At 39.8% G+C, this 25,960-nt stretch overlaps 1 protein-coding gene across 2 annotated transcripts in view; it reads right to left on the bottom strand.

The window, feature by feature from the left end:
• The window catches only part of UBE2V2 (ubiquitin conjugating enzyme E2 V2), a 59,546-nt gene that overhangs the window by 31,094 nt on the left and 2,492 nt on the right, over window positions 1-25,960 (bottom strand). The window lies entirely within an intron of this gene.

Below are 25,960 nucleotides of genomic sequence, written 5' to 3' on the forward strand. Positions count from 1 at the left end.
TCTTTGACCTCAGTTGCAGCGACTTCTTACTAGACACATCATCAAAGGCAAGGGAAACAAAAGCAAAACTGAACTATTGGGACTTCAGGATAAAAAGCTTCTGCACAGCAAAGGTAACAATCAACAAAACTAAAAGGCAGCCTATGGAATGGGAGATACTTGCGAATGGCATATCTCATAAAGGGTTAGTATCCAAAATCTATAAAAAACTTATGAAACTCAACACCCAAAAAACCCAGTTAAGAAACGGGCAGAAGAGATGAATAGACATTTTTCCAAAGAAGACAACCAGATGGCTAACAGACACATGAAAACATGCTCAACATCATTCATCATCAGGGAAATAGAAATCAATACCAAGATGAGATACCACCCCCTGCCTGTCAGAATGGCTAAAATCAACAACAAAGGAAACAACAGATGTTAGTGAGGATGCGGAGAAAGGGGAACCCTCTTCCACTGTTGGTGGGAATGCAAAGTGGTGCAGCCACTCTGGAAAACAGTATGGATGTTCCTCAAAAAGTCAAAAATAGAACTATCCTACAATCCAGCAATGGCACTACTAGGTATTTACCCAAAAGATACAAAAATACAGATTCAGAGAGGTACTGCACCCCTGTGTTTATAGCAGCACTATCGACAATAGCCAAACTATGGAAAGAGCCCAAAACTCCAACGACTGATGATGAATGGATAAAGAAAATGTGGTATAGGGGCGCCTGGGTGGCGCAGTCGGTTAGGCGTCCGACTTCAGCCAGGTCACGATCTCGCGGTCCGTGAGTTCGAGCCCCGCATCAGGCTCTGGGCTGATGGCTCAGAGCCTGGAGCCTGTTTCCGATTCTGTGTCTCCCTCTCTCTCTGCCCCTCCCCCGTTCATGCTCTGTCTCTCTCTGTCCCAAAAATGAATAAACGTTGAAAAAAAAATATTAAAAAAAAAAAAAAAAAGAAAATGTGGTATAAATATATACAAGGGAATATTACTCTGCTATCAAAAAAAGTGAAATCTTGCCATTTGCAATGATGTGGATGGAGCTAGAATGTATCATGCTAAGGGAAATAAGTCAGTCAGAGAAAGGGAAATACATGATTTCACTCATGTGGAATTTAAGAAACAAAACAGATGAACAGAAAGGTTAGAAGGAAAGAGGGGGCAGGAAACAAGGGTGGTGGTGGGGGGGGGCAGGAAACAAGGCTCTGAGCTGTCAGCAGAGCCCGATGCCCACAGTTTGTTCTCTATCATTAAGAATCTCTTAGTGGCTCAGTCAGTTAAGGATCCAACTTTGGCTCAGGTCATAAAAGATTCTTAATGATAGGGAACAAATTGTGGATTGATTGGGTAGATGGGTGATGGGTGTTAAGGAGGGTACTTGTGATGAGCACGGGATGTTGTATGTAGTGATGAATCACTGAATTCTACTCCTGAAACCAATATACTGCACTGTATATTAACTAAATAAGAATTTAAATAAAAATTTGAAAAAAATAAAAAAACAAAATTATTATTAAACCTGCTAATATCGATAACCAGTTCCTTGAACAAGCAGTAAATGGCCACACACATATTTATGACAATAAATGAATTATACATATTTAGACATGAAATACAAATGATAAAACAAGCAAAAAAACTAATAAGAAAATTTGTAAAAAAAAAAAAATGCACACTGAAAAATGACGAAATTATACACTCCTCAAAATTTAACTTAAAACATGCTAAACACAATGCTGGTAGAATTATGGGAAATTTTCATTTATACATAATCATACATTCCTGGAAATCAATTCCATATTGCTCAAGAGGTAATCTGATAAAATATAACAAGAATTTTTTATTCATATGTTCTGACTTCAAATTCCACTTTGTGAAATTCACCCTCAAGGAGTGTGGACTGCCTCCAAACAGCTATGAACAATTTTTCTCCCTCCAGGCACAGCCCCCTACCCCATCAAGGGATAGAGACTATCTCCCATCCCCTTGAATCTGGTATGGCCTTGCCACTTATTTTGACAGAATATGGTAGAAGCGATGCTGGTGCAGTTGTGGGAGGCCTGGTAGCTTCTGTTTAGCTCTCTTGGGAGCCAACCACCAATTACGACACTACTAGGATATGAAGAAGTCAACCAGGCCAGAGAATGGCCACTCCTAATTGAATCAAGGCCCCTGGGCAACAGGCCCAGCCCATCATCATGTGAGACCAGCAGAACCACCTCGTCGATGAGAAATCATGAGAAAGAATGAATCACTGTTTGAAGCCACTAAGTTTTGAAGTGATTTGCTGTTTAAGGACAAAGATGAGAAGGGCAGGTGGAAAAGTAGTTTAGAAGTGCAAAAACTCAAATTGGCATACATTCAGGTAACTACATCATACATTTAAAATATTATATAAAATCCTTTTCAAATTCATGAATTATATCCCACAGCAAACATCATCTTTAATGGGGAAAAACTGAGAGCTTTCCCCCTGAGGTCAGGAACAAGACAAGGATGCCCACTCTCACCACTGTTATTTAACATCGTACTGGAAGTCCTAACCACAGCATTCAGACAACAAAAAGAAATGAAAGGCAACCAAATTGGAAAGGAAGAAATAAAACTTTCATTATTTGCAGATGACATGATACTCTATCGAGACAACCCGAAAGACTTCACCAAAAAACTGCTAGAACCAATACATGAATTTAGTAATGTCACAAGAAACAAAATCAACGTACAGAAATCTGTTGCATTTCTATACACCAATAATGAAGCAGCAGAAACAGAAGTTAAGAAAACAATCCCACTTACAACTGCACCAAAAATAAGATACCTAAGAATAAACCTAACCACAGATGTGAAAGACCGGTACTCTGAAAACTATAAAACAGTGATGAAAGAAATTGAAGATGGCACAAAGAAACAGAAAGACATCCCATGCTCATGGATTGGAAGAACAAACACTGTTAAAATGTCCATACTACCCAAAGCAGTCTACGTGCAATCGCTATCAAAATACCAACAGCATTTTTCATGGAATTAGAACAAACAATTCTGAAATGTGTATGGAACCACAAAAGACCCTGAATAGCCAAAGCAATCTTGAAAAAGAGAAACAAAACTGGAGGAATCACAATTTCAGTTTTCAAGTTATATTACAAAACTATAGTGATCAAAAACAGTATGGTACTGGCACAAAAATAGACATAGATTAATCCAACAAAATTAGAAAAACAGAAATAAACCCACAACTATATGGTCATTTCATCTTTGACAAAGCAGGAAAGAATATCCAATGAAAAAAAGTCCCTTCCAGAAACGGTGCTGGGAAAACTAGACAGCAACATGCATAAGAAAGATATTAGACCACTTTCTTACACCATACACAAAAATAATTTCAAAATAGATTCAAGACCTAAATGTGACAACTGAACCCATAAAAATCCTAAAAGAGAACACAGGTAGTAACTTCTCTGACATCAGCTGTAGCAACTTTTTTCTAGATATGTCTCCTCAGGCAAGGGAAATAAAAGCAAAAACTATTGGGACAACATCAAAATAAAAACCTTCTATGCACAAAGGAAACAATCAACAAAATTAAAGGCAACCTATGGAATGGGAGAAAATATGTGCAAATGGCGTAACCAATGTTAGGACCCAAAATATACAAAATAACTTACAAAACTCAACACCCAAAAAACAAATACAGTAAAACCTTGGAATGCGAGTAACTTGTTCTGCAAAGTGTTTTGCAAGACAAGAAAACATTTCTAATAAATTTTAATTTGATAAATGAGCAATGTCTTGCAATACAAGTAGTACATGACACCGAACGTCACATAATCAATCACAATTGAGCCAATGGTTCTTGAAATTTGCTTTGATATATGAAGACTTCGGATTACAAACATCTTTCCAGAAGGAATTATGCTTGTAAACCAAGACTTTTCTGTAATCCAATTTAAAAATGGACAGAAGAGGGTGCCTGAATGGCTCAGTCAGTTAAGCTTACGACTCCTGATTTCGGCTCAGGTCGTGATCCTGTGGTTGGTGGGATGGAGCCCAAGTCGGGCTCCGCACTGACAGTGCAGAGCCTGCTTGAGATTCTCTCTCTGCCCTTCCCCCACACTCTCTCTCTCAAAATAAATAAACTTAGACAAAAATGGGTAGAAGACATGAAGAGATATTTCTCCAAAGAAAACATACAGATGAGCAACAGATACATGAAAAGATGCTCAAAAATCACTTACCATCAGGAAAATACAAATCAGAAGTACAATTAGATATCACCTCACACCTGTCAGAATGGCCAAAATTGGCAACAAAAGAAACAGGTGTTGATAAGGATATGGTGAAAAACTCTCTTGCACTGTTGGTGGGAATACAGACTGCTGCAGACACTCTGGAAAACAGTACAGATGTTCCTCTAAAAGTTAAAAATAGAACTATGCTATGATCAGCAATTGCACTACTGGGTATTTACCCAAAGAATACAAAAACACTAATTCAAAGGGATGCATGCACCCCTATGTTTATGGCATCGTTATTTACAACAGCTGCGATACGGAAGTAGCCCAAGTATCCATCGATTGATAAATGGATAAAGAAAATGTAAAAGAGAGACAGAGAGAGGTAATGTGATATTATCCAGCCATAAAAAAGAAGTCTTGCCATTTGCAAAAACGTGGAGCCAGAGAGTATTATACTAAGCAAAACAAGTCAAAGAAAGACAAATAACGTATGATTTCACTTATTATGTGGAATTAAGAGGCAAACAAGCAGGGGAGCCTGGGTAGCTCAGTCGGTTAAGCCTCCGGCTTTGGCTCAGGTCATGATCTCATGGTTCATGGCTCTGAGCCCCGAGTCGGGCTCTGTGCTGGCAGCTCAGAGCCTAGAGCCTGCTTTGGAGTCTGTGTCTCCCTCTCTCTCTCTGCCCCTCCCCCCTTTCTCTCTCTCTCTCTCTCAAAAATAAATATTTTTTTTTTAAAAACAAGAAACAAACAAGCAAATGGGAAGTAAAAAGGAGAGAGAAACCAAGAAACAAGAGAATCAAGTTCTCTTAACTATAGAGAACAAACTGATGGTTACCAGATGGGAGGTGGGTGTGGGATGGGTGAAATAAGTGATGGGGATTAAGGAGTGCACTTGTGATGAGCACCAAGTCCATTTGGAATTGTTGAGTCACTACACTGTACACCTGAAGCTAATACAACACCGTATGTTTACTAACTGGAATTAAAACAAAAACTTAAAAGAAATAAAGTACATGAATTCTATTAACTGTATAAACGAAAAAACAAATCTAGTAACACATACACATTGCTAATATTTAACAGAAACTTTCGTATGTCCATCAATATGGACCCAAAGATAGGCTACAACTGGGGCTTTAAATTCACTAGGTCTTTTTACCTTACAATGTTATTAACAGCAGAATACTTTAGAAAAGTAAATGAAATCATCCAGTGTGATCACTTTACTAACCTGTATTTTGTACGAGGTATACTTACTGTCTCTTCCAGGCAACCATCAGTGGAATTCCTAGCTGTGTAGGCCTCACCATTCATTATCTCTGACCATCCATTCAGCAAAGGAACAAATCTGACTGAATCATTAATCCTTATTCACAGTTCTTTGCTCAGGAAAACCCATCCCACAATTGTAAATGGGCCTATAAACCCCACTAGCTTTTCAAAACCAACAATCACAACCCACTATAAATACTATCAACAAGAATGATGTCAAAAAGATCAAGAATACAGAATTACTGACATCAAGGCATACAAATTACATTTAGAACACTTCAGAACTGAATATTCATCAGACAGTATGAGCTGACACAAATACTGATTTAATATTAAAAATATTTACAGATTAAGTCTCAGAAATAATCAAAATATTCTGTTTAGTTTTTGAGAGAGAGAGAGGGAGGGAGAGAAATTATCCCAAGCAGTCTCCACACTGCCAGCACAGAGTCCAAGCAGGGCTAGAACTCACGAACCATGAGATCAAGACCTGAGCCGAAATCAAAAGTTAGATGCTTAACCTACTGAGCCACCCAGGCGACCCAAAAATAAGAATATTCTTTTGTTGAAATAAAGACTTATCATGTACAGTAATTTTAACTTTTGTCTCTATTTCAAGAAACTGCAGGAGATTAAAAATGATTTCACTAAAGGGGAGGAACCAAGATGGCAGAGCACCATGGAAGTTTTTTTGCGTCTGGCATCCATGAAATACAGCCAGGTCAACATGAAACCATCCTGTACACTTAGAAAACTGACTTCAGGATTAACACAACAATCTGCACAACCTGAACCACAGAACTCAGCAAGTATGCGGTGCAGAAGTGAACTGGGGGAGAGAGAAGCCACAGAGGGCAGGAAGCTGTTTTTGCTTGTGGAGAAAGGACAGAGACGGGCAGAGAGTATGGGAAAAGCACCCCTCCCCCCAAAAGCAGCTGGAGAGAAAGTGGAAAATTGGAAAAACAGCCACAGGGAATGAACTAAAATGGGAGAACAGAGAAAGGAGAGGGTTTAAATTCCACTAAGACTATATAAACAGAGTGAACGCAGAGTCTGAAACTCCACAGCTCCATACGTGCCAATGCTCTGGTGGGAAGGGGAAATCCCCAGAAGCAGAGTGAGGTCCAAGAGTCTTCGGGCCACACAGGGAGAGGCAGTTCCCCTGCTGGGAAGACATTTGGTAGAGGCTTTACAACCCCTGAACAGGCAAAGGTGCCAGCAGACCCCGGAGAACAACCACATTCGCTGGTGCTGAAACAAGGTCAGTAAGAGTGAAGCCAGGTGCCAGATGTGTGTTGAGATTTGTCACAATCCCTGAAACGCTACCACTACACGATCGCGTGAACATTTCCTGGGGCAGGCAGGCACCCAGCCGCAGTCTCTGGGCATCAGCAGCAGCACAGTCCCGAGAACGTTCCTGGGTGCGGCCAGCACCCGGCCATTGCTCAGTGAGACCCTCCCCCAGAAAGTTTGAGCAGGACAAAGCCACAGTCCCTCAGAAGTGAGGGGTCGGGAAACACAGCCTACTCAGACGTAAAATTCAGGAGGGAGGTGCCACCTAGCAACCTGAGAGCTTGGTCACGGACAATTTAAAAGCAGGGAGTAGACAAACGCTGGAAACAAAGGATGCGTGCCTGATTGCTGATCACGGAGAACAGCATTCAGATACTAGAGACTAGGTAGCTGGGTGACGCCATTTTCACCCCTCCCACGCATGCACAAAAACACCTACAAGGGGCACGATACACCTCAGTAAGCTAAGCAGCGCCATCTAGTGGAGAACAGAGCCGTTTCACTAAGCTGTGCTCAACTAGACCAATATCACTCTTCAGGAACAACAGAAGTCTCTGTGCCTGCTTAGTTTACAGACTATAAATTGCTTCATGGTTTGACTTCTAGGGGAAAACGGTGTAATTTCAATCTTATTTCATTTGTCCATCTAATAAGTTTTCCTTTTTTCTCTCTCTCTCATTTCTTCTTTTTCTTAAATATAGAAAGAGACAAAATTTATTTTTATTTTCAATTTTTATTAAAAATATTTTTTTTCTACTATACCGTTTACTTTTTGGCAATTTTCCCAAATTCTATTTTGCTTCCATCATTTCACTTTATTCTATTTCATTGTATTCATTTTTCAAATTTTCAACGTTTTCCTTTTTTTCCCTTTTTTCCCTTTTTTCTCTAATCTATCAAGCTCCTTTCAACCACCAGACCAAAACACACCTAGGATCTAGCATAATTTACTTGATTTTTGTGTGTATGCATGTTGTTTTTAATTTTTTAGTTTTAATATTTTTGTCATTACTTCCTTTTCTTCCTTCAAAATGACAAAATGAAGGAATTCACCCCAAAAGAGCAGGAAGAAACAACAGCCACAGCTACAAGCAAGATATCTGAACCAGAATTTAGAATCACAATAATAAGAATACTAGCGGGGGTCAAAAATAGATTAGAATCCCTCTCTGTGGAGATAAAAGAAATAAAAGCTAGTCAAGATGAAATAAAAACTGATATAACTTAGCTGCAATCTCAAATGGATGCCACGGCAGCAAGGATGGATGAGGCAGAGCACTGAATCAGAGATATGGAGGACAAACTTATGGAGAATACTGAAGCAGAAAAAAAGAGGGAGACTAAGGCAAAAGAGCAAAATTTAAGAATTAGAGAAATCAGGGGTGCCAGGGTGGCTCAGTCAGTTGGGTGTCCGACTTTGGCTCAGGTCATGATCTCATGGTTCATAAGTTTGAGCCCCGTGTCGGGCTCTGTGCTGATGGCTAGGAGCCTGGAGCCTGCTTCGGATTCTGTGTGCTCCTCCCTCTCTCTCTCTGTTCCTCTCCCACTCGCACTCTGTCTCTGTCTCTGTCTCTCTCTCTCTCTCAAAAATAAAGATTAAAAAAAAAATTAAAAAAAAAAGAAGAATTAGAGAAATCAGTGACTCATTAAAAAGGAACATCAGAATCATAAGGGTCCCAGAAGATGAAGAGAGAGAAAAAGGGGTAGAAGGGTTATGTGAGCAAATCATAGCGGAAAACTTTCCTAACCCAGGGAAAGACACAGACACGAAAATCCAGGAAGCACAGAGGACTCCCATTAGATTCAACAAAAACCAACCATCAGCAAGGCATATCACAGTCAAATTCACAAAATACTCAGGTAAGGAAAGAATCATGAAAGCAACAAGGGAAAAACAGTCCTTAACCTACAAGGGAAGACAGATCAGGTTTGCAGCAGACCTATCCAAAGAAACTTGGCAGGCCAGAAAGGAGTAGCAGGATATATTAAATGTGCTGAATCGGAAAAATATGCAGCCAAGAATTTTTTATCTAGCAAGGCTGTCATTCAAAATGGAAGGAGAAATTAAAAGTCTCCCAGACAAACAAAAGTTAAAGCAATTGGTGACCACTAAACCAGCCCTGCAAGAAATTTTAAAGGAGATTCTCTGAGGGGAGAAAAGATGGGGAAAAAAAGAGAGACAGAAAGAGACCAAAAGAAACAAAGACCAGAAAGGAACAGAACACCACCAGAAACTCCCAACTCTACAAGAAACATAATGGCAATAAACTTGCATCTTTAGGTACTCACTCTAAACGTCAATGGACAAAATGCTCCAATCAAAACAATGGATAATAACACAATGGATAATAAAATAAGATCCATCTATATGCTGCTTACGAGAGACCCATTTTAGACCAAAAGACACCTTCAGATTGAAAGTAAGGGGATCGAGAACCATCTATCATGCTAATGGTCGACAAAAGAAAGCTAGAGTAGCCGTACTTCTATCACTCTTAAAAATAAAGAGATGAAGAAGGGCATTACATCATAATTAAGAGGTCTATCCACCAATTAGACCTAACAATTGTAAACATTTATGCTCCAAATGTGAAAGCACACAAATACATAAATCAATTAATCACAAACACAAAGAAACCCATTGATAATAATACCCTAATAGTAGCGGACCTCAATACATTTACAACAATGGACAGATCATCTGAACAGAAAATCAACAAGGAAACAATGGCTTTGAATGACACACGGACCAGATGGACTTAACAGATATATACAGAACATTTCACCCTAAAGCAATGGAATACACCTTCTTCTCAAGTGCACATGGAACATTCTCCAGAAAAGATCATATACTGGTACACAAATCAGCCCTCAACAAGTACAAAAGATCAAGATTACACCATGCATATTTTCAGACCACAACACTAAGAAACTCAAAATCAACTACAAGAAAAAATTTGGAAAGATAACAAACATTTGGAGACTAAAGACCATCTTACTAAAGAATGATTGGGCTAACCAAGAAGTTAAAGAGGAAATTAAAAAGCACATGGGGGTCGCCTGGGTGGCTCAGTCTGTTGAGCTTCTGACTTCGGCTCAGGTCATGATCTCGCAGTCTGTGAGTTCAAGCCCCATGTGGGGCTCTGTGCCAGGACAGCTCAGGGCGTGGAGCCTGCATCGGATTCTGTGTCTCCCTCTCTGTTTGCCCCTCCCCCACTCATGCTCTGCCTCTGTCAAAAATAAACAAACATTAAAAAAAAAAAAAAAAAAAAAAAAGCACACGGAAGCCAATGAAAATAATAACACCACAGCCCAAAACCTCTGGGACACAGCAAAGGCGGTCATAAGAGATAAGTATATAGCAATCCAGGGCTTCCTAAAGAAGGAACAAAAGTCTCAGATACACAACCTAACCTTACACCTTAAAGAGCTGGAAGAACAGTAAATGAAACCCAAAACCAGCAGAAGACAGGAAATAATAAAGATTAGAGCAGAAAGCAATGCTATTGAAACCAAAAAAAAACTGTAGAATAGATCAATGAAACCAGAAGCTGGTTCTTTCAAGAATTAACAAAACTGATAAACTCCAAGTGAGTCTGATCAAAAAGAAAAATGAAAGGACCCAAATAAATAAAATCAAGAATGAAAAAGGAGAGATCACAACCAACAGAACAGAAATAAAATCAGTAAGAGAATTGTGAGCAATTATACGCCAATAAAATGGGCAGTCTGGAAGATACGGACAAATTCCTAGAAACATATAAACTACCAAAACTAAGAAAGAAATAGAAAATTTGAAGAGACCCACAACCAGTAAAAAAATCAAATCAGTAATCAAAAATGACCCAAAAAACAAGAGTCAAAGCCAGATGGTGTTCCAGGCGAATTCTACCAAACATTTAAGGAAGAGTTAACACCTATTCACTTGAAACTGTTCCAAAAAATAGAAATGGAAAGAAAACTTCCAAATTCTTTCTATGAAGGCAGCATGAGCTTGATTCCAAAACCAGACAAAGACCCCACTAAAAAGGAGAACTACAGAGCAATTTCCCTGATGAACATGGACGCAAAAATCCTCAACAAGATATTAGCCAATGGTATCCACCAATACATTAAAAAAAATTACTCACCACAAGCAACTGGGATTTATACCTGATATCCAGGGCTGGTTCAATATCCGCAAAACAATCAATGTGATACATCACATCAATAAAAGAAAGGACAAGAACCACAAGATCTTCTCAATAGATGCAGAGAAAGCATTTGACAAAATACAGCATCCTTTCTTGAAAAAAAAAAAAAAAAAAAAAACCCTTAAGAAAGTACAGAGAGAAGGATCATACCTGGAGATCATAAAAGCCATATGAAGGACCCAGTGCTAATATCATCCTCAATGGGGAAAAACTGAAAGCTTTCCCCCTAAGGTCAGGAACAAGACAGGGATGTCCACTCTCGCCACTGTTATTCAACATAGTATCCAAAGTATTAGCCTCAGCAATCAGACAACACAAAGGAATAAAAGACATCCAAATCAGCCAGGAAGAGGTCAAACTTTCACTCTTCACAGATGACATGATACTCTATATGGAAAACCCAAAAGATTCCACCAAAAAAACTACTGGAACCAATTCATGAATTCAGCAATGTCACAGGATATAAAATCAATGCACAGAAATCGATGGCATTCCTATACATCAAAAATGAAGCAACAGAGGGGTGCCTGGGTGGCTCAGTCGGTTAAGCATCCAACTTTGGCTCAGGTCATGATCTCACAGTTTGTGAGTTCAAGCCCTGCGTCGGGCTCTGTGCTGACAGCTCAGAGCCTGGAGCCTGCTTTGTGGATTCTGTCTCCTGCTCTCTCTGCCTCTCCCCCGCTCGTACTCTCTCTCTCAAAAATAAATAAAACATTAAAAAAAATTTTCTTTAATTAAAAAAAAAAAAAAAGGCAACAGAAAGGGAAATCAAGGATTTGATCCCATTTACAATTGTACCAAAACCATAAAATACGTAGGAATAAATCTAACCAAAGAGGTGAAAAATCTATACACTGAGAACTATAGAAAGCTTATGAAAGAAATTGAAGACTCAAAAGAAGGAAAAATATTCCATGCTCCTGGATAGGAAGAACAAATATTAAAATGTCAATACTACCCAAAACAATCTACATATTCAATGCAATATCTATCAAAATAACACCAGCATTCTTCACAGAGCTAGAACAAACAATCCTAAAATTTGATGGAACCAGAAAAGACCCTGAATAGCCAAAGCAATCTTGAAAAAGAAAACCAAAGCAGGAGGCATCACAATTCTGGACTTCAAGCTGTATTACAAAGCTGTAATTATAAAGACAGTATGGTACTGGCACAAGAACAGATCAATGGAAAAGAATACAGAACCCAGAAATGGACCCACAAACATATGGCCAACTAATCTTTGACAAAGCAGGAAAGAATATCCAGTGGAATAAAGACAGTCTCTTCAGCAAGTGGTGCTGGGAAAACTGGTCAGTGACATGCAGAAACATGAACCTGGACCACTTTCTTACACCATACGCAAAAATAAACTCAAAATGGATGAAAGACCTAAACGTAAGATAAGACAGAAGCCATCAAAATCCTCGAGGAGAAAGCAGGCAAAAACCTCTCTGACCTTGGCTGCAGCAACTTCTCCCTCAACACATCTCCAGAGGCAAGGGAAACAAAAGTAAAAATGAACTATGAGGACCTCATCAAAATAAAAACTTCTGCACAGCAAAGAAAACAATCAGCAAAACTAAAAGGCAACCAATGGAATAGGAGAAGATATTTGCAAATGACATATCAGATAAAGAGTAACTTTCCAAAATCTATAAAGAACTTACCAAACTCAACACCCAAAAAACAAATAATCCAGTGAAGAAATGGGTGAAAGACATGAAGAGACACTTCTCCAAAGAAGACATCCAGAGGCCAACCGACACATGAAAAAATGCTCCACATCACTCATCATCAGAGAAATACAAATCAAAACCACACTGAGATACCACCTCGCACCTGTCAGAATGGCTAACATTAACAAGTCAGGCAACAGATGTTGGCGAGGAGGATGCGGAGAAAGCGGATCTCTTGCACTCCTGGTGGGAAATGCAAACTGGTGCGGCCACTCTGGAAAACAGTACGGAGGTTCCTCAAAAAATTAAAAATAGAACTACCTACCCTACGACACGGCAATTGCATTATTAGGTATTTATCCAAGGGATACAGGTATGCTGTTTCAAAGGAACACATGCATCCCAATGTTTACTGTAGCACTATCAACAATAGCCAACATATGGAAAGAGCCCAAATTCCCATCAATGGATAAATGGCTAAAGAAGAAGTGGTGTATATATATACAATGGCGTATTACTCCGCAGTCAAAAAGAATGAAATCTTGCCATTTGCAACTACCTGGACGGAGGGTATTATGCTAAGCGAAATTTGTCAGTCAGAGAAAGACAAATATCATATGACTTCACTCATATGAGGACTTTAAGATACAAAACAGATGAACATAAGGGAAGGGAAACAAAAATATTATAAAAACAGGGAGGGGGACAAAACATAAGAGACTCTTAAATATGGAGAACAAACAGAGGGTTACTGGAGGGACTGTGGGAAGTGAGATGGGCTAAATGGGTAAGGGGCATTAAGGAATCTACTCGTGAAATCATTGTTGCACTATATGCTAATGTGGATATAAATTTAAAAAAATAATAAATTTAATTTTAAAAAATTACTTCACTAGAATATACTTAAGTTTAAGTTTATAACAATTTCTCAATATTCAATTAAGAAATAAGAACATATTGGGGCGCCTCGATGGCTCAGTGGATTCAGTGTCTGACTTCGGCTCAGGTCATGATCTTGCAGTCCGTGAGTTTGAGCTCCTGCGTCAGGCTCTATGTTGACAGTTCAGAGCCTAGAGCCTGCTTCAGATTCTGTGTCTCCCTCTCTCTCTGCCCCTCCCCTTCTCATGCTCTGTGTCTCTGTCTCAAAAAGAAAATAAACATTTTAAAAAAACTTTTTTAATAAATAAACATTAAAAAAAATTCCTTTCAGGGTGCCTTGGTGGCTCAGTTGGTAAACATCAGACTTCAGCTCAGGTCCTGATCTCACGGTTTGTGAGTTGGAGGCCCGCATCAGCCTGTGTGCTGACAGCTCAGACCCTGGATCGAGCTTCAGATTCTGTATCTTCCTCTCTGCTCTTCCCCTGCTCATGCGCTCTTGCTGTCTCTCTCTAATATACATACACATTTAAAAAATTTTTTTTAATTTTTTTTTAAAGAAATGAGAACACATGTTAACATAGTTGTAGAACCTTGTGCTTTAAAATCTGGTATATGTTCACCTCACTAAATGTTTTGTAATAGACTTTAAATATTTTCTTTCATCAAATCTAAGATAGCATAAACCATATGATGAACCATTATTAAGAAACTAAAGGTGAGACTGGATGGCTCAGGTGGTTAAATGTGTGACTCTTGATTTCACAATCGTGATTTCACAGTTGTGAGATCAAGCCTCTCTCTCTCAAAACAAATAAATAAAACTTAAGAAAAAAAAAAACCTCTCTCCCGTTCCCTCTGCTCCTCTCCCACTTGTACTCACCCTCTCTCTCAAAAAATAAATTTTTCTTAAAAGTTTATTTCTTCACTTTCAGAGAAAGGGGGCACGCAAACAGGGAAGGCACAGAGAGAGAGGGAGAGGAAGATTCCCAAGTAGCCTCCATGCTGTCAGCGCAGAGCCCGACAAGGAGTGTGATCTCACAAACCGTGAGATCATGACCTGGGCCGAATCAAGAGTCTGACGCTTCACTGACTGAACTACCCAGGTGTCCTGATAAATAATTTTTCTTTAATTAAAAAATACTACCATTAAACTATATGACATATGTCTATTTCGGACATTAAAATGTGTCTTAGAAGTGATGAAACATGGTAAATAAAAACATCTGAAAAAATTTCAAATCAAGTATTATACATCTGAAGCATCTCTACTATACCTTCAAATACAAAAAACTTCTGGAATACAGACTCTGTCAGTGAATACAACCATGAAAGCAGATACATTCAAGATTCAAATACAATGCAATAAGTTATTAGAGAAGTCTTTGCTCAGATACACTATAGATAGCTCGGTAAGATAGGTAAACCAAGGGAGAATATATTAGTTACTTAATATTCTCCAGGAAAGCAGCTAACAATGTTTATTCCAGAAGTAGGAAAGGACATTTTCTTTAGAATAAACTAAGAAGTGGAGATCCAACAAGGCGGAGCAGCAGGGGGACCCGAAGTGCCCTCGTCCCTCAAACACAGCAGTGTTGAGGCCAAAGGACTTTGAATTCCAAGAGTCCGGGCTCCAGAGTGACAAAGACGTCTCTGGGGGCCCACAGGGACAGACTGGCAGGCCATAGGTAGGCAAGTGCGAACTGCAAGATTAACCAAATCGCACAGGCACGGAGGGGAGGGATCCCCATCTGCAGAGAGACAAAGGAAGAGGAACGGAGGCTGGGGAAGCACAGGACTGTATCTGGGGGACAGAAAACCACCGACCCGGCGACAAAGACCCAACCCCTGACTGCGGGGCCTCCTCCGCCCTGTTCGTGCACCTGGGGAGAAGGGGGGCCAGCCCGGGGCTCGGGAACTAGTTCGGAGGCCCAGTCCGCGGTGGGAGAGAGCGGTCCCCTGCCCTGGAGTGCCGTGGGAAGAAGGGGCTTAGCCGTTCAAAGGCAAGCAGCCCTGCCTGCGACCGCCAGCCAGAGGCCATGTATCAGGGCCGCGGGGCAGCACTTGCCAGAAGCCAGGCGCAGGGAGCGGGTTTCTTGAAGACATCAGGATGTGAACCCCAGCCGAGCACCAGGGAGGCACCGGAGTCGTCCGAGCGGGATAAACCGCCTGGACGGCGCCCGCGGCACTGTGACGATGGCCTGAACAGAGTGGTGTGGGACACCCAGTCCGTGGAGGAGAGACTGGGGACTGGGGCGGGGGAGGAGTCGCCAATTTTCTCCCCCATCACCAAGCTGGGGCCTCAGGGAAGGGACAGCGGGACCCGCCACACCAAACCACGCCCCTCCGCACACGCCAACGCGTGTGCTACGCTAACTGTGGTTCTCCTGGAGCTATGTTGACGCTGATGAACCAGACAGCCCCTCCTCCAAACCAGCACTGCCACCGCTTCCGAGGCACCCAGTGGTTTTACGTCTATTCATTTAATTATTGGACAATATTTTATATATATAAATAAATATACATATATAAATATATATATATATAAATATATATATATAAATATATATATATATATTTCCTTCCTTTTCTCCTTCTTATTTCTTCCCTTCTCTAGTCTGGTTATTCTGGTTGTTGGTTTGTTTGAGCAGACACCTTCAATCTATCGCTTTACGCCTGTTCTACACCTCCTTCTTTATTTCCCCTCTCCCTCCCCCCCCCCCCCTTCTCTCTCTCTGCATTAAGCCGTTTAGTTTCTCTGCCTGGTCAATTTTGTTTTCCTTTCTTTTTCCCTGCCCCTGTCATGTCTCTCTTTGTAAGGGATAAGTCCTCTTCTATCAACAACAGCCTCACCCTGTTGTTCTGCTATAGCTGGTGTTTTGGGTTTTTTTCTGTTTTGTTTGTTTGTTTTCTTTTCCAGGACTACTTCCACGAACAACTCAAAGCACACCTGGTGGAGGGTCCAAACCATCACTACGAGTAGGGAGATAAAGCAGCCAGAGTCAAAACAACAGAGAGCAAGTGACACACTCTAAAAAACAGCTCCTGAAGGGCCAGGCCCCAGACAGTGTTACCACCCCTCTTTAATATAGTAGTGTTTGCAGGAGCAGGACATGTAACAAGCTTTTAAAATACATAAGGGACAGAAAACTAGCCAAAATGACAAAACGGAAGAATTCTCCTCAAAAGGAATTCCAGGAAGAAATGACAGCTAAAGAATTGACCAAAACAGATATAAACAATATAACTCAACAAGAATTTAGAATACTAGTCATAAGATTAATCACTGGGCTTGAAAAAAGCATACAAGACAGCAGAGAATCCACTGCTGCAGAGATCAAGGAACTAAAAAATAGTCATGATGAATTAAAAAATGCTGTAAATGAGGTGCAAAGTGAACTAGAGGCAGTGACAGCAAGGATTGAAAAGGCAGAGGGGAAAATAAGTGATATGGAAGATAAAATTATGGAAAAATATGAAGCTGAGAAAAAGAGATAAAAAACTTCTGGACCACAAAGGGAGAATTAAGAGAACTAAGGGATTCAATGAAACGTAATAATGTCTGTATCATAGGAGTTCCAGAAGACGAGAGAGAAAAAGGGGCAAAAGGTGTACTTAAAGAAATGACAGCTGAGAACTTCCCCAATCTGGAGAAGGAAACAGACATTGAAATCCAGGAGGCACAGAGAACTCCCTTCAGACATAACAGGAATTGATCTTCTGCATGACACATCACAGTGAAACTGGCAAAACACAAACAGAGAATTCTGAAAGCAGCTAGGGACAAATGGGCCTTAACCTACAAGGACAGACACATAAAGGTAGTAGCAGACCTATCTACTGAAACTTGGCAGGCCAGAAAGGAGTGGCAGGAAATTTTCAATGTACTAAGTAGGAAAAATATGCAGCCAAGAATCCTTTATCCAGCAAGCCTGTCATTCGGAATAGACAGAGAGATAAAGGTTTTCCCAAACAAAACTGAAGGAGTTCATCACCACTAAACCAGCCCTACAAGAGATCCTAAGGGGGACTCTGTGAGTGGAATGTCGCAAAGACCACAAAGGACCAGGGACCTCACTACAGGGATGAAAGCTACAGATAACACAACGACTCCAAATCCCTATCTTTCAATAATAACACTGAATGTAAATGGACTAAATGCTCCAATCAAAAGACATAGGGTATCAGAATGGATAAAAAAACAAGGCCCATCTATTTGCTGTCTACAAGAGACCCATTTTAGACCTGAAGACACCTTCAGATTGCAAGTGAGGGGATGGAGATCTATTATGCTACTAGAAGTCAAAAGAAAACTGGAGTAGCCATACTTCTATCAGACAAACTAGATTTTAAACTAAATGCCATAACAAGAGATGAAGAGAGGCATTAGATAATAATTATGGGGTCTATCTATCAAGAAGAGCTAACAATTTTCAATGTCTATGCAATGAATTCGGAAGCACCCAAATATATAAAACAACTACTCACAAACATAAGCAATCTTATTGGTAAGAATGTGGTAATTGCAGGGGACTTTAATACTCCACTTACAACAGTGGACAGACCATCTAGACAGAAAATTCAAAACAGACACAATGGCCCTGAAGGATACACTGGACCAAATAGACTTGACAGATATATTCAGAACTTTTCATCCTAAAGCAGAGTACACATTCTTCTCGAGTGCATGTGGACCATTCTCCAAGATAGATCACATACTGGGTCACAAAACAGCCCTCAATAAATATAAAAGAATTGAGGTCATACCATGCACACTCTCAGATCACAATGCTATGAAACCTGAAATCAACCACAGGAAAAAGTTTGGAAAACCTCCAAATGCATGGAGGTTAAAGAACATCCTACTAAAGAATGAATGGGTCAACCAGGCAATTGAAAAAATTAAAAAATATATGGAAACAAATGAATATGAAAACATGACAGTCCAAACCCTTTGGGATGCAGCAAAGGCAGTCCTAAGGGGAAAATACATTGCAATCCAGGCCTATCTTAAGAAACAAGAAATATCCCAAATACAAAATCTAACAGTACACCTAACAAGAAGCAGAACAACAAAGGAACCCCAAGACCAGAGGAAGACGAGAAATATTAAAGATCAGAGCAGAAATAAACAATATAGAATCCAAAAAAAACAGATCAATTAAACTTAGAGCTGGTTTTTTCAAAAAAAAAAAAAAAAAAAAAAATGATAAGCCCCTAGCCAGACTTCTCAAAAAGAAAAGAGAGAGGACCAGGGTACCGGGGTGGTTCAGTCAGTTAAACGTCTGAGCCATGACTCTGGCTCAGGTCATGATCTCGCAGTTCATGGGTTTAAGCCCCACATTGGGCTCTGTGCTGACAGCTCGGAGTCTGGAGCCTGTTTCGCATTCTGTGTCTCCTTCTCTCCCTGACCCTCCCCTGCCTGCACTCCATCTCTCTCTCAAAAATAAACATTAAAAAAGAGAGAGAGGACCCAAATAGATAAAATCACAAATGAAAATGGACTTATTACAACCAATCCCTCAGAGATACAAACAATTATCAGAGACTACTATGAAAAATTGCATGCCAAACAGGGCAACTTGGAAGAAATGGACAAATTCTTAAGACACCCACACACTGGGGCACCTGGGTGGCGCAGTCGGTTAAGCGTCCGACTTCAGCCAGGTCACGATCTCGCGGTCCGTGAGTTCGAGCCCCGCGTCAGGCCCTGGGCTGATGGCTCAGAGCCTGGAGCCTGTTTCTGATTCTGTGTCTCCCTCTCTCTCTGACCCTCCCCCGTTCATGCTCTGTCTCTCTCTGTCTCAAAAATAAATAAAAACGTTAAAAAAAAAAAAAGACACCCACACACTACCGAAACTCAAACGGGAAGAAATAGAAAATTTGAACAGACCCATAACTTGTAAAGAAATTTAATCAGTAATCAAAAATCTCCCAACAAATAAGACTCCTGGGCCAGATGGCTTTCCAGGGGAATTCTACCAGATGTTTAAAGCAGAATTAATACCTATCCTTCTCAAGCCGTTCCAAAAAACAGAAACAGAAGGAAAACTTCCAGAATCATTCTATGAAGCCAGCATTACCTTGATTCCCAAACCAGACAGAGACCCCACAAAAAAGGGGAATTACAGGCCAACATCCCAATATATATAATTCAACAGCATATAAAATGAATTATTCACCATGGTCAAGAGGGATTCATTCCTGGGCTGCAGGGCTGGTTCAATATTCGCAAATCAATCAATGTGATACATCACATTAATAAAAGAAAGGATAAGAACCACATGACCCTGTCAATAGATGCACAAAAAACATTTGAAAAATACAGCATCCTTTCTTAATAAAAACCCTCAAGAAAGCTGGAATAGAAGGAACACACCTAAAAATCATAAAAGCCATATACAGAAAGCCCAGAGCTAACGTCATCTTCAATGGGAAAAAACTGAGAGCTTTCCCCCTGAGATCAGGAACACAACAGGGATGTCCACTCTCACCGCTATTGTTTAACATAGTGTCGGAAGTCCTAGCATCAGCAATCAGACAACAAAAGGAAATCAAAGGCATCAAAACTGGCAAAGATGAAGTCAAGCTTTCATTTTTCACAGAAGACATGATACTCTACGTGGAAAACCCAAACAGCTCCATCAGAAGGCTGCTAAAACTGATACATGAATTCAGCAAAGTTGCAGCATAAAAAGTCAATGTACAGAAATCAGTTGCATTCTTATACACTAATAACGAAGCAACAGAAAGAAAAATCAAGAAAGTGATCCCATTTACAATTGCACCAAGAACCATAAAATACCAAGGAATAAACCTAACCAAAGACGTAAAAGATCTATATGCTGAAAACTACAGAAAATGTATGAAGGAAATTGAAGAAGACACAAAGAAATGGAAAAACATTTTATATTCGTGGATTGGAAGAATAAATATCATTAAAATGTCAATACTACCCAAAGCAATCTACACATTCAATGCAATCCCAATCAAAATTGCATCAGCATTCTACTCAGAGCTAGAACAAACAATCCTAAAATTCGCATGGAACCACAAAAGACCCCAAATTAATTATTGGGGTACTATTGGAAAAGAAAACCAAAGCGGGAGGCATCACAATCCCAGAGTTTAGCCTCTACTACAAAGCTACAATCATCAAGACAGTATGGTACTGCCACAAAAACAGACACACAGGCCAATGGAATAGAATAGAGAACCCAGAATTGGATACACAAATGTATGGCCAACTAATCTTTGACAAAGCAGGAAAGGGTAGCCAATGGAAAAAAGACAGTCTCTTTAACAAATGGCACTGGGAGAACTGGCCATCAACCTGCAGAAGAATGAATTTAGACCACTTTCTTACACCATTCACAAAAATAAACTCAAAATGGATGAAAGACCTAAATGTGAGACAGGAAACCATCAAAACCCTAGAGGAGAAAACAGGCAACAATCTCTTTGACCTCAGTTGCAGCAATTTCTTGCTCAACACATCTCCAAAGGTAAGGGAATTAAAAGCAAAAATCAACTATTGGGACCTCATCAAGATAAAAAGCTTCTACACTGCAAAGGAAACAATCACCAAAACTAAAAGGCAACCAATGGAATGGGAGAAGATATTTGCAAATGACATATCAGATAAAGGGTTAGTATACAAAATCTATAAAGAACTTATCAAACTCAACACCCAAAAAACAAATAATCCAGTGAAGAAATGGGCAGAAGACATGAATAGACACTTTTCTAAAGAAGACATGCAGACGGCCAACAGACACATGAAAAGATGCTCAACGTCACTCATCATGAGGGAAATACAAATCAAAACCACACTGAGATACAACCTCATACCAGTCAGGCTGGCTAAAATGAACTAATCAGGAAACAACAGATGCTGGCAAGGATGTGGAGAAACAGGAACCCTCTTGCACTGTTGGTGGGAATGCAAACTGGTGCGGCCACTCTGGAAAACAGTGTGGTGGTTCCTCAAAAAATTAAAACTAGATCTACCCTATGACCCAGCAATAGCACTGCTAGGAATTTGCCCAAGAGATACAGGATGCATAGGGGCACTTGTACACCAATGTTTATAGCAGCACTTTCAACAATAGCCAAATTAGGAAGGAGCCTTAAAGCTCATCAACTGAACAACAGATAAAGAAGGCGTGGTTTATATATACAATTGAATACTACTCGGCAACGAGAAAAATGAAATCATGCCATTTGTAGCAACGTGGATGGAACTAGAAGGTATTATCCTAACTGAAATAAGTCCAGTCAGAGAAAGACAGAGACCATGTTTTCACTCCTCTGTGGATCTTGAGAAACTTAAGACCACGGGAGAAGGGGGAAAAAAAATAAAAGAATCATTAAGGGAATCATTAATCAATAAAAGAATCATTAAGAATCATTTGCCTGCAACACCAAATTTGTGCTCACAAAAAAATCTGTGTAAACGTATAATGAGATTTAGCTATTAATATCAATTTTCTTGAGGCACCTTGGTGGCTCAGTTGGTTAACCCTCTGACTTTGGCCCAGGTCATGATCTTAAAGGTTCAAGAGTTGAAGCCCTGCATTGCCTCTCTGCTGTCAGCACACAGTCTACTTCAGAATCTCTGTCCTCTCTCTCTGTCCCTCCCCCACTCCTCTCATGCTCACACTCTCTCAAAAATAAACATTTAAAAAACACACATATCAATGTTCTTAAATTTTTTGTTATTCTTTCAACACAGTCATTTACATCTTAAAACATGTAGTGTTAAATACAATGTCATTAGACCCTATCAACTGTCTTCTCTTCATCCTAATGGTATTTATTTATGAAATCACACTGTTAGGTTCCCACAAAATGAAAGCAAACAAAGTTTATACAGGGTAATACAGAACCAGTTATCAAAGAACCTGAAATCAAGAAGCTACCTCTGGACTCAACATCTAGCTAAGTAACCTTGAGAAAGTCATTTCCTATCTACATTTCCACGGCTCAACTATAAAGTGAAGCCTAGATGATCAGTAATGTGCTCTCCATTCCAATTATTACTTCAACATATGTAAAGACCTACACAGGCTTTTCAAAAAAAGTCAAATACACTTGAAACAAACTTTTGAACACTGAACTTTATTCCATTTATTCTAGTCTACAAGCCTCACATATCCACTTTGAAGTTTTGTGTCAAACAGCTCCCCAAGTAATCGGTCAAGTGGATGTTTCCACTAAGGATAATCTTTCCTTTTCATAGTTTCCATTTGTATGGCTTTCAGTCAGCATGGTTTAAATACTACCAGTCCTGGGGCGCCTGGGTGGCGCAGTCGGTTAAGCCTCCGACTTCAGCCAGGTCACGATCTCACGGTCCGTGAGTTCCAGCCCCGCGTCGGGCTCTGGGCTGATGGCTCAGAGCCTGGAGCCTGTTTCCGATTCTGTGTCTCCCTCTCTCTCTGCCCCTCCCCCGTTCATGCTCTGTCTCTCTCTGTCCCAAAAATAAATAAACGTTGAAAAAAAAAAATTTTTTTTTAAAAAATAAATAAATAAATAAATAAATAAATACTACCAGTCCCCCAACATCACGGATGAAGCTTCAGTTAGCACAGTCCCCTAACCATGAGTAATCACATTAAGTACAAATTTTGTTGCAAGTTCCCCAGTCCACAAATCACTATGTAAATAATAGGTGAGCATCCTAACCAGTGGCCAATCGCTTCACATCTTTCAAAGTCAGTTGGTGATGGGTCACTGCACATTTGTGAGTCACATACAGACAGCAAAGCTCATAGTAGTGTGCCAGTAGTAAACCCATGTGACATTCTATAAAAATAGCCAGAAAAAGAAATTAGCCAACAAAGATCAAAGTGCAGCAAAGAAAAACCTGGTAACACTGACGTGAAATGTGAATCAAATGTAAATGCAGTTATAGAAAAAAACACGCAACTGGAAGTGTTGGGAAGACTCTAGATGAGCAAACACCCAAACTGTGTGAATGGGGGCCTATGGATGTACATGAGGAAGGCAGTTACAAGAAAAGGATGGCAATGTTCCACAGGAAGTGAAAAACTTCACAATTAAGGAAATCTGAGATTATTTCCAACATCGAAAGCACAAAGGATAAAATACTGGAAGTGATTCAAACTGAGGAGTATGACAATTAGCAAAGCACAGAAAAGATGCTTGCTCCACATCGTAAGTGTACGATGAGAAGAAAAAGTCAAGCATTGTTCAAACTACTCTTGACAAATTTTTTACAAATAAAACATTCCAATTCTTAACGTCTCGTTTTTAAATTACAGTACTGAACAAATATTAGTTTTACTATTTTTTTTCATTTTCCTAAATACTTATAACCACAAAGAGTTTTTAATACCTAAGCAAACATTTTCAAAGGTCACGGACTAACAGTTTTTCTTAGTAAGATTGCTTTGAACAGTCTCAGTCTCCACGGTCATTTTTACCATCCTGCAATATTGTGCAAAGGGATGAACGCACGTACAGCAAAGGCTGTACGATTTAATCCTATTGTCAAAAGCAAACATGTATCAAGAGGATCCAGGTTGCTAACAGACACAGAAAAATCTATCAAGCCAGTTATTAAAGTCTCAAGAGGGAAATGTACTAGACTACTACCATTTGGCTCTTATACTGTCCAGTTCCCAGGTTCTATGTTATGATTTACACACCCTGCACACCTCTTCTGATGCTCCTCCCAAGTTCTGCCTACATATCATCATCTTGAAGATAGGGAAAACAAAATCATGTGGTCCAACCTTTCACAGAAGGGATGGGGAAAGCAAGGTTTAAGAGATTCAGTGGCATGCCTAGCATGCCACCCTAATCTGTCAGAGGCAGCAGTGGAATTAAAGCACTGCTAATCCAGTTCTTGTTCCAGTATACACAATGCTGCCCACTTCTGAAGAAGGTAGTAAGTTTTACTTATCGTTTCGTTTTTCAACCTTATGGCTTACACAGACCTACTATCAAAGACAAAAATATTCCATTCTTTTCTGAGTCTCTCGTTATTTAAAGATATTTTACAATCATCTGCCTTCAGAGATTAGAACCCCACTAGTGTAACTCAAGTGATGAAAAATTTTATTTTTTTTCCTTTTTTAATTTATTTTTTATTTATCTTTTTAATATAATTTATTGTCAAGTTAGCTAACACACAGTGTGCTCTTGGTTTCGGGGACAGATTCCCATGATTCATCACTTACACAACACCCAGTGCTCATCCCAACAAGTACCCTCCTCAACACCCATCACCCATTTCCCCCTCTCCCACGCCCCCATCAACCCTCAGTTCTCTGTATTTAAGAGTTTCTTATGGGTTTGTCTCCCTCTCTGTTTGAAACTATTTTTCCCCTTCCCTTCTCCCATTGGTCTTAAGTTTCTCAAGTTCCACATATGAGTGAAAACATATAATATCTTTCTGTGACTTATTTCACTTAACATAATACCCTCCGGTTCCATCCACGTTGTTGCAAATGGCAGGATTTCATTCTTTCTCGTTACCAAGTGGTATTCCATTGTATATATAAACCACAACTTCTTTAAGTGATAAGAAATTTTAAATTTTCATTTAACAATGTATCCTGGATAGGATCCTGAGACAGAAAATGAACATCAGGTACTCCCATGTACAATCTTCTCTGTACTATCTTCACAACTTTACTGCAAAATTAAAATTATCCTAAAATTTTAAATTTATTTTTTAAGAACGTGTGGCACGCACTTTTTCATCTAACAGTAACTCTTTTATTAGTAGTGGGATCTAATTAAATTTTTGAATCAAAGGTACTAAATGTACTAATAAATTTCTATTCCTTAAAGTAGTGGTTCTTAAGTCATGTCCAATGAAATCCTCTTGACCTCCAAAGGTGACTCTGCCTCTTGGAAATGGGGGAGCTAGCCAGTGGGTCTCCACCACAGCCCAACTTCCATCCACAAGAAACATCTAAGTCTGAAACAAAGATTCTCCTAGAAAGAGAAGTGTGAAAGCCACTCTCAAGCCTAAAAGGGAGTAAGATTCATTATTGAGGAATATTTCAAACGCACAGTTCCTCATAACAGAAAGAACACAAGACTGAGAACAAAATAAAAACAAAACGCAAATGTTAACCTTGAATCCATCACTAACCAACTGTGTAAAATCTTGTAATATTTTAGCCTTCATTTTTCTCGTCTGCAAAATAAGAAGACCAAGGGCAGCTGGGTGGATCAGTCAGTTGAGCGTCCAACTCTTGATTTTGGCTCAGGTTATGATCCCAGGGTCCCAGGATTGAGCCCCCATCGGGCTCTACACAGAGCATGGAGCCTGCTTAAGATTCTCTCTCTCTTCCAGGGCACCTGGGTGGTTCAGTCGGTTAAGCGTCCAACTTCAGCTCAGGCCATGATCTCATGTCAGCTGTGCTGACAGCTCAGAGCCTGGAG

The sequence above is a fragment of the Leopardus geoffroyi genome, chromosome C3, assembly GCF_018350155.1.
Source record: "Leopardus geoffroyi isolate Oge1 chromosome C3, O.geoffroyi_Oge1_pat1.0, whole genome shotgun sequence".
NCBI classification, from domain to species: Eukaryota; Metazoa; Chordata; class Mammalia; order Carnivora; family Felidae; genus Leopardus; species Leopardus geoffroyi.